The 12415-nt window shown below is 38.0% G+C and overlaps 1 protein-coding gene across 15 annotated transcripts in view; it reads left to right on the top strand.

Annotated features, from left to right (window-relative positions):
* Window positions 1-12415, top strand: part of RAB27A (RAB27A, member RAS oncogene family) — a 36687-nt gene that overhangs the window by 4021 nt on the left and 20251 nt on the right. For 4 of the 15 annotated variants that reach the window (XM_069798199.1, XM_069798188.1, XM_069798193.1 and 1 more), the window contains exon 2: window positions 9897-10014. The gene's annotated coding sequence lies outside the window, so the exon portion shown is untranslated. Of the gene's footprint in view, window positions 1-1811; window positions 1876-2798; window positions 8878-9225; window positions 9371-9758; window positions 9779-9896; window positions 10015-12415 lie in introns of those variants that run through there. The other 11 variants (XM_069798197.1, XM_069798191.1, XM_069798192.1 and 8 more) reach the window with 7 other exon arrangements.

The raw sequence follows: 12415 nt of genomic DNA on the forward strand, positions 1-12415 counted from the left end.
AGCCCTTGTTTCTTTTTGTAGACTTACACTAGTTTTGTGACCGTTCCAACTATTTTCCAGCCAGGGAAAAGCATATAATACAATATGCATTTCAAATGTTGATACGTAATTGTAGGAATAGTATTTGTGATGCTAAATGGATGTCTCAAAAGCATGGTTAAAAAGATGGAAAAAAGAACAGCATGTTCCTGTGTTTCTAGTTCAGGGTTCTAATTTTACGTTTACTTAATTTGTTGCACAGAGGAGTTTTGGGGGGGGGGAATGTGCTACAACTTACACTGTTTTATTTTTACAGTTAATAAAATTTCTCATCTGCAACCAGATATCTAAAACCAGACTGTAAGTTTGTTTTCATCACTATTGTTAAACATGGGAACACATTATTTTATCGCTTGACTACACATTTCCTTTTCTGTCAAAGAGAAGATTGGTGAGATAAAAGAATTTATGAGTAGCTTTCGGCATTTACAGAAACAAGTATTATGAGCAGTAATCCTCGTGTGTCTTCTTTGGATTCTTGGTTGTTCTGTTACTGCCAGGTATCTGCTGTGCTGGCAGAAACACATTTTTTTTCTATTTATACAAATATATTCCCAACCAGTCTTCCTCTGGGAATAGCATCTGATTATAAGGTTTCTTTTCCTCATTTGTTTTTTGGTCTTCTTAGTCTGAAAACTGCATCCCTATCAGGAGGCAGGACTAACTTGAACCACATTAAATCATCTGAGATCATACCGTTTTATCTCCAGTGGAGGTAAAACCATAGTGAATGAGAAGTCCTAGCCCCTGATTTCTTTTCTGGAACATCCTTATATTGTTTTTTTTCCATACATAATACAACAGAATTTACTTCTGATTATTGTAATAAGTGGTCTCAACGTCTGTGATTTATATGCCAATGTAATAAGCTTCGAAGATGAAGTTATGGCTTATAGATTAAAATATGACATATAACCAGCATAACTTTTTCCTCTGATGTTGCTGTGGCTTCAGGGGGTTGAAAATGCTCTGATATATGTGTAACAATTTTGCATAGTACCAGGCTTTGGAATCCTTTTCATGTACTGGCCAGCACTTTGGAGCTAACCTGACAGGTTCGTCAGTATTTTAAACTACTGCAGGGGGAAAAAAAAAAGCAGATGTCCTTGCTTTTATGGCTCTGAAGATGATATCAAAATGTAAACCAGTGCAGTGCTATTTTCCTGAGTTTGTAATCCCATTTCCCATAGCTGTTCCCTTTCTCTATGTCTGATACTTTTACTGGTGAGATACGGGTAAGACTAAACTATACTGGATAAAGGCACTTCTAAAAGAAGGCACTTACTGGTAGTAAGGTAGGAAAGGGGCAGGAAGCTGCAATGAAGATACCAGCTTAGTAGGAGGGGTACAGCTTTTCTAGAAATCTGTGGTTTGCAGTGGAAAAAAAGAGTTGGTAGATGTGTGAGCAGTGGTTTTAAATTAAAAGTTAAATTTGTGGGCACTTGCAAATAGTGTTTTCAAAATCACTCTACGCTTCTGCGGTGATTCTTTGTGTAAAAAGGTTATGTAAATGGAAGGACTGTAAGGATTATACCTAGCTGAAATATTTTATATGCAAGTAAAACACTGGATGGGTATAAGGACAACTGCTAAACAAATCAAGCAGCTGATTCCAGATTAACTTTGGAGTTTGTGATTGCAGTTTTGCAGCTGGCCATCTTACTGCTTGTGTGTACAGCTATCAGTTGAAAAAGTGATGAAAAGATAAAGGAATAAATAGCAAAATAGTTAAGTATTACTCAAGCTGCATTTTTTTTTTTTTTTCCTTTCAGGTAAGGTGAGCTCCATGGGTGGAAGTAATGCCTTTTATTAAACCAACTTACATTGTTGGAAAGGGTAGGTGAGCTTTCAGTTATGTAAGCCCCTTTCAGGTTTGAATTAGAAACAGCAGAATACAAAACAAAATTGAAAACAAATGATACACGATTTTTATAGTCCTTCTGTTAAGCATATTAACCCACGAGGCAACATATGTCATTAAAAGGTGATGAAGGTTCTCTTGCAGAAGTACTACTGTTTTAAAGGCATCCTCCCATTTCTAATTAAACAACTTCAAAATGGCAGTGCTGTCACAGTAGCTGCTATACAACCATGAAAGTGAACAGCATGTGCTCTCGAAAGTCAACTGAGTTTCACTTTGAGGGTCTATCTCATTATTTTCATAAATGTTGGATATTTCATTTGGTTCTTTTAGCTGCTCAGTCAAAGAGCTATAAGTAAAAAAGGTTGCTCTATGAACTGAAAAGGAAGAAAACAATTTTTGGGGAATGGGAATATTTTGACTAGGCTGAAGGCTGCTATCAGTGATAAGGACTAATAAAGCATGTATGTTGGGTAGGAGGAAAAGAAAAGTTGATTCATTTTTATGATAAAAAAAGCAAATTTTCTGGTTTTCTTGCGAGTCTCTGCCAGTCTTGCAAGTATAATGTTTCATATTAGTAGTTGCTGAGGGAAATTATATTCCTCCTGCAAGTCATTGCTGATAATTGCATGACTAACATGGAGTGCGATTTATTTTGAAAGCTTTAGGATACAACTTGAAGCTAGCAGTTGTGGAAGTTACTTGTGCTGTAAAGCTGTTTTATGCAAGGTTTGCATGAGAGATGAATTGCTGTTACAGTTATTGCCAGTGGGTGGTGCTTTCCAAGTCTACTTGGAAGCCTAGCTAACATTCAGAATGCGGATTATAGCAAAAAGTAGGATAGTTGGTCTTTTTTTTTTTTCAATTGCAAATGTTAATCACCCCCCCCCCCCCCCCCCCGACTTTGGTTCCAAAACAAACTTTATGCATGACTGCATGTGACCCAAAATACAGGTATCACGTTAGATTCTAGTCCTGCTGGTATCATCCGTTTGCAACAGAGTGTTTCTCATCCAAAACTTTAAGGTCCTGTGCACTTAACAGCACATACTCTGCTGACTTTTTCCTCCCACAATGATTCAACTTGACAGGTCTTTTCTGCTGGGGCATGAACTGTCTGGCTATACTTAATTTTTCCATATTCTTTCTTGCATCAGAATAGTGTCAGGATAGACATCTCTGTACAGAGATGGTGTCACAGAAGTTTAAAGACAGTACTGTCTGAATTTGATTGTATTTCTTCTGAATTTGGTAGCAAAACTCTCATAATTTTAGTTTGGATAAATGTAGCCCTAAGTTGGAGTTGTTGAAGTAGTAGTTTTTTTAATGTTCTTTAGCTATGAAGTAGAAGAGGTGACTATAAATCTTTTTTTGATAGTTTTGTAGAATTGTTGGTTTGGATATAGCACCCAATGCACAGGACAGGGCCTGAGATCCTGCACTGTGTCAGCAGAAGCAAGCTTTGGAAGACCTATGAAAAGAGTGTGCTGCAAAAGCAGAATCATGCTTTCTGCTAGGTTTAAAAGCAAAACAAACCACAAAAAAACCCCCAAATTTGAACTGCTAACACAGTGAAACTCAACTAGTTTTTATTCTATTAACTTTTTATTTTTAATAACAGATGTGCTTAAATTTTATTTGCTTTTAAAGAGAAAATGTCTTTAAATCTAAATTGAAAGTAAATGTAAATGGAGTGATTGTGGCAGTATGTGCTGCGGCTAGTCTGGGGCAATGCATATACAACTTGGCCAGCTAGTGGCTACCCCTTACAGAACTGAAAAACTGTAACTGCCAGCTTTCAGTGGAGGCATGCATCTCACTCCTTCCTTTATCCAGCTGCCAGTTTTTCACAAAGTGTGTAGGAACTTCATAGCTTTGTGGCTGCTTCTGCTCTGTGAAGGGGTGTTAAAACTGATCAACAGATTTAAATGTTTGGGGAGAAGAGAAATTAGAGAAATTCAATGTCTCTGCCCCTTTCTGTAATAAGCTTTGTTTCCTTAGGAAAATGTCCTCATTTCAGGTTTGTTTTTTGCATTGCAAATTTGGAGCTTTGCTCCAAGAGGTCCTTATTGCATTCGCAGTGTGGTGTGTTGAGCCTTAGGGAGTTTATCTTCAGCCTAGCATCCTGAGGGATCACAAGGAATGGGAGCAGTAACATTTTTCTTAACTGGGAGTTGCACAGGGAGTGGCATAGGGCCAATGGAACCGAAAGACCTACTTTGGTAATGTACTCCAGAATGACCACCTTTACAAGCCCATCCATTCCTCTTGCACACTCTGAAGGAAGTAAGATCAACCAGTCAAGTTAGTCATACTTAATGTAGGGAGTCACTGAATAAATGTGGAAATGAAGGAGCTCTAGTGTTAATGATGTTCATGGTTTAAGAAATGGTAGAGGAGAAAAAGAGGCATCACAGGTGTTTAGTAAGGTTTCATATGCTTCATTGCATGGAAGGTCAAACAATAATACAGGACAAAAGGAATACTTTTCTGTAGCTCAGAAGAGGTATGCTTCTATATCTGTCAAATAGTGCAAATAACCACCCTTTCAATTTTTCCTCCTGAGAGCAAATGTAAAGTGGAAAAGGCACTATTGTCAGCTTATGTGGAAAATGAAGGACCATTTGTCCTATTAAGTAGGTTTACAAAAGATGTGAATGGGATCTTCTTGTGCTGGAAAGAAAGCCCAGCTGTGTCCAAATTGGAACTTGCTGAGATCCATTTTAAAAAGCAGTGTCTTTTACTTGGCAATGACATTGGATCGGGTAGTGCAAAGAACAAATGCATATTGGTTAAGCCTAAGCATGAATAAAAATATCAAAGCAACTTTCAAAACTATATTAATGTTACAGGATTGTAAACCACTGAAAATCCTTTCTAAGGAAGCTGTAGTGCACATGTTCCTTTACATTGGTACAACAGCTTCCTGTAAAGCTACTACGGTTTTTATTTAAAAAAATACACTTAGTCATCAACACTTCTAACATGTAGATAAAGGTCATTGATCTAAAATGAGATTTGTAGTTCTTCAAACTGAAGATAGAGACATTGAATTATTAGCGTGGTTTTACAGCTTCTTACCAAAATGTAGGGTCGCTTCTATCTGCATGCATTACTGTTCTAGGTGCTCTCTTCATGCAGTCAGGCACCTACTTGGTAAATTTTCTAAAATGTGGAACCAGCATCTGACAGAAGAGCTGTAGCATGTCGAGTAATTCATCCATCTTTAGGTTAAATATTCCTCTTCTAAGTACAGGTGATATAATATGAATAGTGTGAATGTTGCCAAAATACTTTCCTACATGCAAAAGGATCAAATTTGTTCATTTCAGTCAAAATGAATAATCATGTTTGTTCTTACACTAATACATTTTATTGCCGTTTTAAATACAGACCTTTTTATGCACCATTTGTTGGTGTCTTAACACCCTATACCTGGACACTATATTTTTTTCTATTGTTTCCTTTCTAATATTTCAGAACTGTAATAAGAGAGAGCGTGCCTGATTCAGGAATTTAAAATGTTTTTTCTTTCCCTTTTCATTCAGATCTGGAGCAAGCACCTACACTCTTGGCTTTGCCTCAGGATAAACTGTGCCTATGCTGACATTAATAGAAAGTGACGTGGAGGCAGTAAACTTGCAGTTCAACAGAATTGACAAATCAATTAGATCTGCTTGTTTGTAATTTTACTAGTCTTTTCTGAAATACTAACAGGTTCTTCAAATGTAAGCAAATTTTATTTCAGGAAGCAAACTTCTGATGTTTTTCTTGTGAAAAAGATGACAAGAGTTTGGTCTATAAAGTTTTCTGAAGTGCTGATGTTGAGTGCCTAATTGCTAGGAAGGATTCCTGTCTGTAGGCAGTGTGATGTTTCATGAAAAGAAAATTGATGCTTTTGATTTTTTTATTATTTTAGTGCTAACTTTTTCTTATTCTTGAAGAGACCCTGGTAACTCTTTGAAGTTAGTCATTTAGAGCTTCTCTTGGAGGGGATTATTTTTAAGAAACTCTTTTCTGTGTAAAATGCTACTGACCTTAAACATACCAATACTTATCTCTTACAATGCTAAAAGAAAGCTCCGTCACCATTACTAGAAACTGCCTAGATTGGCTTATAGTTGAAAGAACAAAACATGAAAGTTTTACTTTAATCTGTAGTATTACTAAATATTTAGCAGATGTGCCTTTTGGGTAGCAGGGAAGGACTGCCTGACCTACTTTCATTTTAATCACTGAAGGGTTATTTCATGATTAATTTCTGGTGTGAAAGCTGATCTTCTGACTGTGGGTTGTCTTCTTTCTTTTTTCTTGGAAGGATATTGGTGAGAGGAAAGCAGAAAAATCAATATAAAGGATTTTGTCTCCTCCTTTCAGGTCTTTTTAGCTCTATCTTGAGGTATTGGGATGTTACTGCATTTATGGACTGCTGTGGCAGTAAGTAGCAAGCTCATTCACATGACAGCTGGTCAATTTTCCTTTGCAGCGCATCCCATTAGCCCCTCTAATTTTTTCCAGAGTGTCTTTTCGTGAGAAGCTGACTTTCTTCCAAGGAAATAACTGCAATTCTGTTTTACAGTTGTAGGAATCTGCCTGTACCAATTAATACATTCATATTTTTCCTATTTACTTTTTTCTCATCTCTTCTTTTTGTTTATTGTAGGGTATTTCTCTCACTGTGAAACAGTTGCTGTATAGCATGTTCTCTGGCTTTTCTTGAAGTTTGCCACCACATATGTGAATCAATTCATAGGCAGTGTGTCCCAGTGGCTGCTTTTTCCCCTCTTGCATTTTTTCAAGTTTCATCTTTGATTGCCAGTAGAGGTTTTGTGGCACGGATAGGACTTGTGGATGCTAACAAGTAACATTACCCTTGGCTGTCTGCTGGTTGGTTTTCATTCGATAGACTTGCAAGTCATCTGTTGAATGCATGTGTGAAAACTATTGCTGTTGGTATGGGCATGGTGAATTTTTAGTGTGTGTTCAAAAAAGCCATTCACTTCAGAGTGTGGAAGAGGAGACCGCCAACAAAATTGGGTAATTGAGGAGTGGGGAGAGTGGAGGCAGTTGACACTGATGTTAAGCACAGCTTTTGGCTTTGAAAACAGTGATGAGTTGTGCTGTAGCATCTGAAATGGACTGTTGCTAGATCTTCTTCTTCCCCTATTTCTGTCTCCAGTGGCAGTTGTCTTAATTCCTGCAAGAACCGTGGTCAGACAGGTAACAATCCAGCATTTTCTTCTAGAGGAAACACCTGCTACAGGACAGTTTGGACACTTGCAGCTTTTCTCAAGAGCATGGAATGTATGAAGGCAAACGATAGTTGTGATGAAGAATGTTCCACACTGTCCACCGTGTTTGACTCTCCTCAAATTTCCTCCTAAATTCCTTGGCCTGTATAGCATAGATAATTTTTACAAGGCGGCCATAAATTCCATGCATTCAGGTCATCTTGTTTATACAACCTGTTCATAAAATTTGTTCATGAAAACTGTGGGAAGATTTAATAACTAAATAGGTGGCCATTCCTTTGTAGAGCTGTAGTTTCAAAAGTAGATTTCATAGTTTCAGGACTTTACTGGTGTAATTTTGATCCCCTACATAAACTTAGAAAATGTCCAAGCTCTTAAAACCCCGTAAGATTTGGGTAGCAGTGGGAGGAAGGCTTACCTTGGGCTGGCTGCAGTGGTTCCTGTTCCAGCTGCTGCTGTACCATTTGCTTGTTTCCTGCCACTGCAGTAAGGTTGGCTCAGCTGTTTGTGCAGCATTTGCTGAGACCCTGCGAATGTGTTTATTTAAAAACAGATACTTTAAATAACCAAACATTGATGTCCTCCCAGTTTGTAAACCGGAGCCCTCTGTTTTGGTACTAGCTCTGCAGTGTGAAATCAATGTAACGTCACCCTCAGAAAATAAGCTTTATTTCAGTTGTACCTTCCTAGCAAAGTCTTACTGTTTTGGATAAAACCCTTTCCTGGAAGGGGGAAGTGGAAATTGGTTGGTATTCCTCACACCAGGTTGGTAAGAGGAAAGTGAAGAAGCTTTGTTTTGTCCTGAAATCAAAAGCTGAAGTCTGGAAATTATGAATTGCTTTCCCCTTAAAGATGGCAAAAATCTTACTGTGTGGAGGGGCTTGAACTCTGTTTACATTGCTGGTTGAGACTTCCAGACAGGCAGTTTGTGTTCAGTGTGTGTAGCCACCCCCCAGCGCTGTCTGCAAACAGCACCATGGCAAAAGAGTTGTTGCTTTGTCTGTCAACATTTCTTGCCCTGTTCCTCCTTCTGCACTCTGGAGCAGTTACCAGAAATTCTTGGGTGCTTGTGGTCTGAATATTTCTTCACAGTAAGCAAATATGCTGGTATCGATCAGGAAAGCAGTTAAAGATTAAAAGTGTTCACGTTGCTGAAAATTGAACACAAACTTTTTTATTGCATGTGGGAGCAAAAAAGGGAGTTCTATATTCTTCTGAAACTGTGGTGAAATTTATAGGAGATTGGAATGAGCCAAGAATGGGTAGAGTTTTAAAAATTATAACCTGTAACAAAATGTCAAAGAAATGGATTTTAGTTAAATCTGGGAAAATGCTAAGGCAGGGCATGAAAAAGTGTTCCATCACAGATGGTTGTTTGCCAACTCTGTATAACAGAACTTAGATGTTTACTAAGGGAGGGGCAATAAAAATTGCCTTGATTTGTGGGAAAGGAGGCAAGGTAATTGAGACAAGTGAATTAAGGGGCTTGTGGAGTTGTTTTCCTTACTGGTAGATGAATGCATTATGGATACGTTAAATTTTGTAGCAGGCCGTCTGCAGCACTACTTAAATGATAAGACTGGAGAGTAGCCTTAGAAACCTTTTTAATTTCCTTTTTTACTTCTCTGCTCTTGAAACACTGTTTAGGAAAGAAACTGAGGCAAGAAAGGGTTGTGCAAGGCAACCTGTCTTCTGTAAAAGCTCACATCTGCTAAATCTTACATTGTAAGTGCAAAACTTGCCTTGTGCACACCTTTCAGTCCTCTACTGTCAGCATCTGTCATGTCAAAGGCGTCTGTGAGAGGGAACGAGGCCTTGTGGTGACTGCAGGCGGCTGTGTAGTTCCTCTCTCATCCCTCGGACCCAGCGCAGGGACCTCTCTTCAGCGAGTGCCTTGGTGCAGACACCAGTGCCCTAACGTGGCCAGACACGTGAATCTTGCCTGTTGGGTGCCTGTATTAACAAGCCCTGATGAATGGGCTCGTTGAGGACGAGTTGGTTTACATGTTAAATCAGTAACTTTATTTTGTTGAGATTATTTAGATGTGTAAAATGTCTGTGTATGTCTCTTAGGATTGAGGGGGAGGCTTGAAGATTTAGCTGCAGTGGTTCAGAAAGTTTCTGGCAACATCTTAACTCTGGTCTTTCGTCGGAGCTTGTTGCCATGGGAAGTGGTTCAGCAGAAGGGGCTGGATGCGGGATGCCCACAAAGACCCAGGTACTGCTGCCACTGCCCACCTGAATCCTTCCAGCTCCTTCTCACGTGGTCTCACTCAGGTCTCTTCATCAATTTTGTTACTGGTAACTTTCTTCTGCCATCTGTAAAGGCATAAAATAAAACCAGCCTCAAAATTGAAATGCATTAGGTTTTGGGAGCATTTGGTGCTTACCATGTTTCATTATAGTAGACTACTGTGTTTGCTGTATTTTATTCTATTTTTTTGTAATGAAACATACTGCAACTTCCTCTCCCTATGACAAGAAGAGGGAGGGTCAGTAGTTTAAGCAAAAACTCAATGTTTGTTACATGGTTTAGGGAGATCTAGTTAACTACGTTGCTTAGTTTTAAGAGGAGGAAAAGAGATCACTTGATCGGTCAGCAAGACCACATGACAAGCAGCTGAATGTAATTAGGGTGCTTGTGTGGGGCTGTCAGATTTGCATGTCAGTGCAAATTTTAGAGCTATTATTCTGAACTACACTATTTTGCTTATATTTTCTTTCTCTGCTGATACTACCTGTAGGTGAGAAACGGCTCTTTTTGCATGACTATGGTATTCAAGAGATCTGAACTGTGTCAGGAAACTTGTCACTGAAGTACTCTTGGAAAACTACAGATCCTTTTGCAGCTGTTAAGCAGAGGTATGTAAACACTTTCTCTTTTTTATTTATTTTCATAAGATTGATTACATTGTTTTCCTTGAGCTGATAGTTGTATGCCAGCTGTTCCTCTGTTAAGAGCTTTGAAACAATGTTGCTGTATTTTTGACAAACTGCCTGAAATATTTTGAGTTCAGCATTGCTGCATCCTCATGTTCTAGGGGGGGAAGTAAACTTAAAACTGGGAAGTATACTGGCTTATGTAAAACATAGGCTTTGGGTTTAAATTGCAAAACTGCAGCTCTTTGGTACGTCTTTGGTCGTTGCTTTTCACAAAGAAATAGGTCAGATTTAAACACAAACCTGGCTAAGTTTATCAACAAGATTAAAATAAATGACTGCAGTGACCAGTGACTGGATTCGGTAACCATAACATGCCCTTTCTGGTCCCAAGTCATCAGCCTACATTTCCTTTTGTGTTAAGTCAAACTCATTCTACAGTTAGGAGGTGGAATTAGACCTTTGATAGTGAAGTGTACTGCGCAAATAACATTTCATAATGCAGAACAAAGTAACTCAGTATTTCTAAATGTTGTACTGCTTGAACTTTTTCCCCCTCTATTTATTCCTGTGTTCTTACTAACATATAAAGATAAATTATACTTAATAAAACAGTCCTTTCGAATGGTGGTTTTTTTAACTGGATTGTGCACCAACGTGTTTGTTCTCAGGTATACGAAATGTATTGATGATAAAAGGAATAAAAATGGTGTCTTGCACAGCCTGTTATTTTTAATTAGCAAAAGAAATTGGACTGCAGGAACCATGAGAGCTCATCTAGTTCACATTCCTCGTTCAATCATATAGTAATGGTTTCAATCCTAAAATTAATTATAGTAAAGGCAATATGGGGGTGGGATGTGTTTTGTACCTCCTCTGGAAGAAACTCAAAATGTATATGCCCATCTGACTAGGTCATTCCTTGCTTCCCCAAGCATGGATTTGTAGTCGGGCATCCTTTCTAGCCCATGTGTTTGCCAGCATTTTTCTAACCATGGACCAAAACTCCAGTTTTTGTAGACTGTAAATAGCCAAGGAGAAGTTGTTCAGAGAACAGAAAACAGTGTTCTCCTCCACTTCTGTGGGAAGGTCACAAATCTTTCCCAGGGTTTTAACTGATGTCTTGCAGCGAGTACCTTAAGATGATTTTTCTAGTCCTGATCATCACCCGTTGACTTGTGTTTATGAGAAAGAAGTGACAAATTCATAAATGTAGTTAAATAAATATGTTTTCTTGCTGTTTCCTTATAGACATCCTCAGTATAGGAAAAAGCTTATAAAAAATAAGTGGGAAGAAGGATTTTTGTAAACACTGATGCTTGACTTAGTGTTTTTTTCTGTGCTGTGCTGGATGGATTTGTTGCTCTAGTTGCCTCATAGTAATTTACTGTTACATAACACTTCTCAATTATTGCATTACATATGCATTTTGAATGTGTGTTACAGAAACAATCTCTAGCACACTTTAGGGTAGTGATTTCTAAGAGCCTAAGTTATTTGAGGATTAAATTTTTATAATGCTGGGATTCTGTTGTATAGAGCAAAACAATATTCTAGCATGTGGTGCTGCCCCCTTTCCCTCACCATACTCCTAGTGGGTTTCAGTATATTTGCTCTTTTTCAGCATGTCTTTCGTTTACAACACTATCTTAAACAAAACACCACTAGTAATTAAGCCTGGTAAAGCAAACTACAAATCTAATTCAGCTGGAATTCTTTAAACATGCCACTAAGAGTGGCATCAAAGAGAAATTGTTTGGGGTTTTTTTTCCTTCCAAAAAAATACTGAAAAAACGACAACCAACAAGAATTCTGAAACTATACAAGATTTAAAGAATGAACTAAAAAAATCTTAAAAACTGTTAATGGAAAAAGACTTGGAACATTTCCTAGTGGAATGAGGGAAATAAGCTCTAGTTAAACAGAATTAGAAATAACTTTTTTAAGGAGGAGAAGTTAGAGTAACTTTTCTTCGTTCTAAAATGTTTGGCTTCATAACTAGGAAATGATATAGCTCCTACTTCTGAATTTTGTTTAAACAGTGTGTCATAGGGATAAAGTTTCTTTACAAAAATTCAGTATTGATGCATTATGGTGCAACTGTTGGTATAAACAGAAGCAGAACAGGCATCTTGGTGAGGTAGGAATTCTCTGGGAGGGGGTGGGTTGGTGTATGTTAGCGTAGCTCCACTATAGGCACTGCAGCTGTACTGATTAGTGCTAACTGAGATTTTCTTTTTTCATATACTGAATTTGTTTTTACTGAAATGTCATTACTGGATTTTTATTTCCTTCTGTGGGAATTCATATGCACTGGTTTAAAATCAAACCAAACACTGCAAGCCAAAGTCAGTATTTTAATAGAAGACGAAACAGCAGTGCC

The sequence above is a fragment of the Haliaeetus albicilla genome, chromosome 12 (assembly GCF_947461875.1).
Source record: "Haliaeetus albicilla chromosome 12, bHalAlb1.1, whole genome shotgun sequence".
Classification (NCBI taxonomy): Eukaryota; Metazoa; Chordata; class Aves; order Accipitriformes; family Accipitridae; genus Haliaeetus; species Haliaeetus albicilla.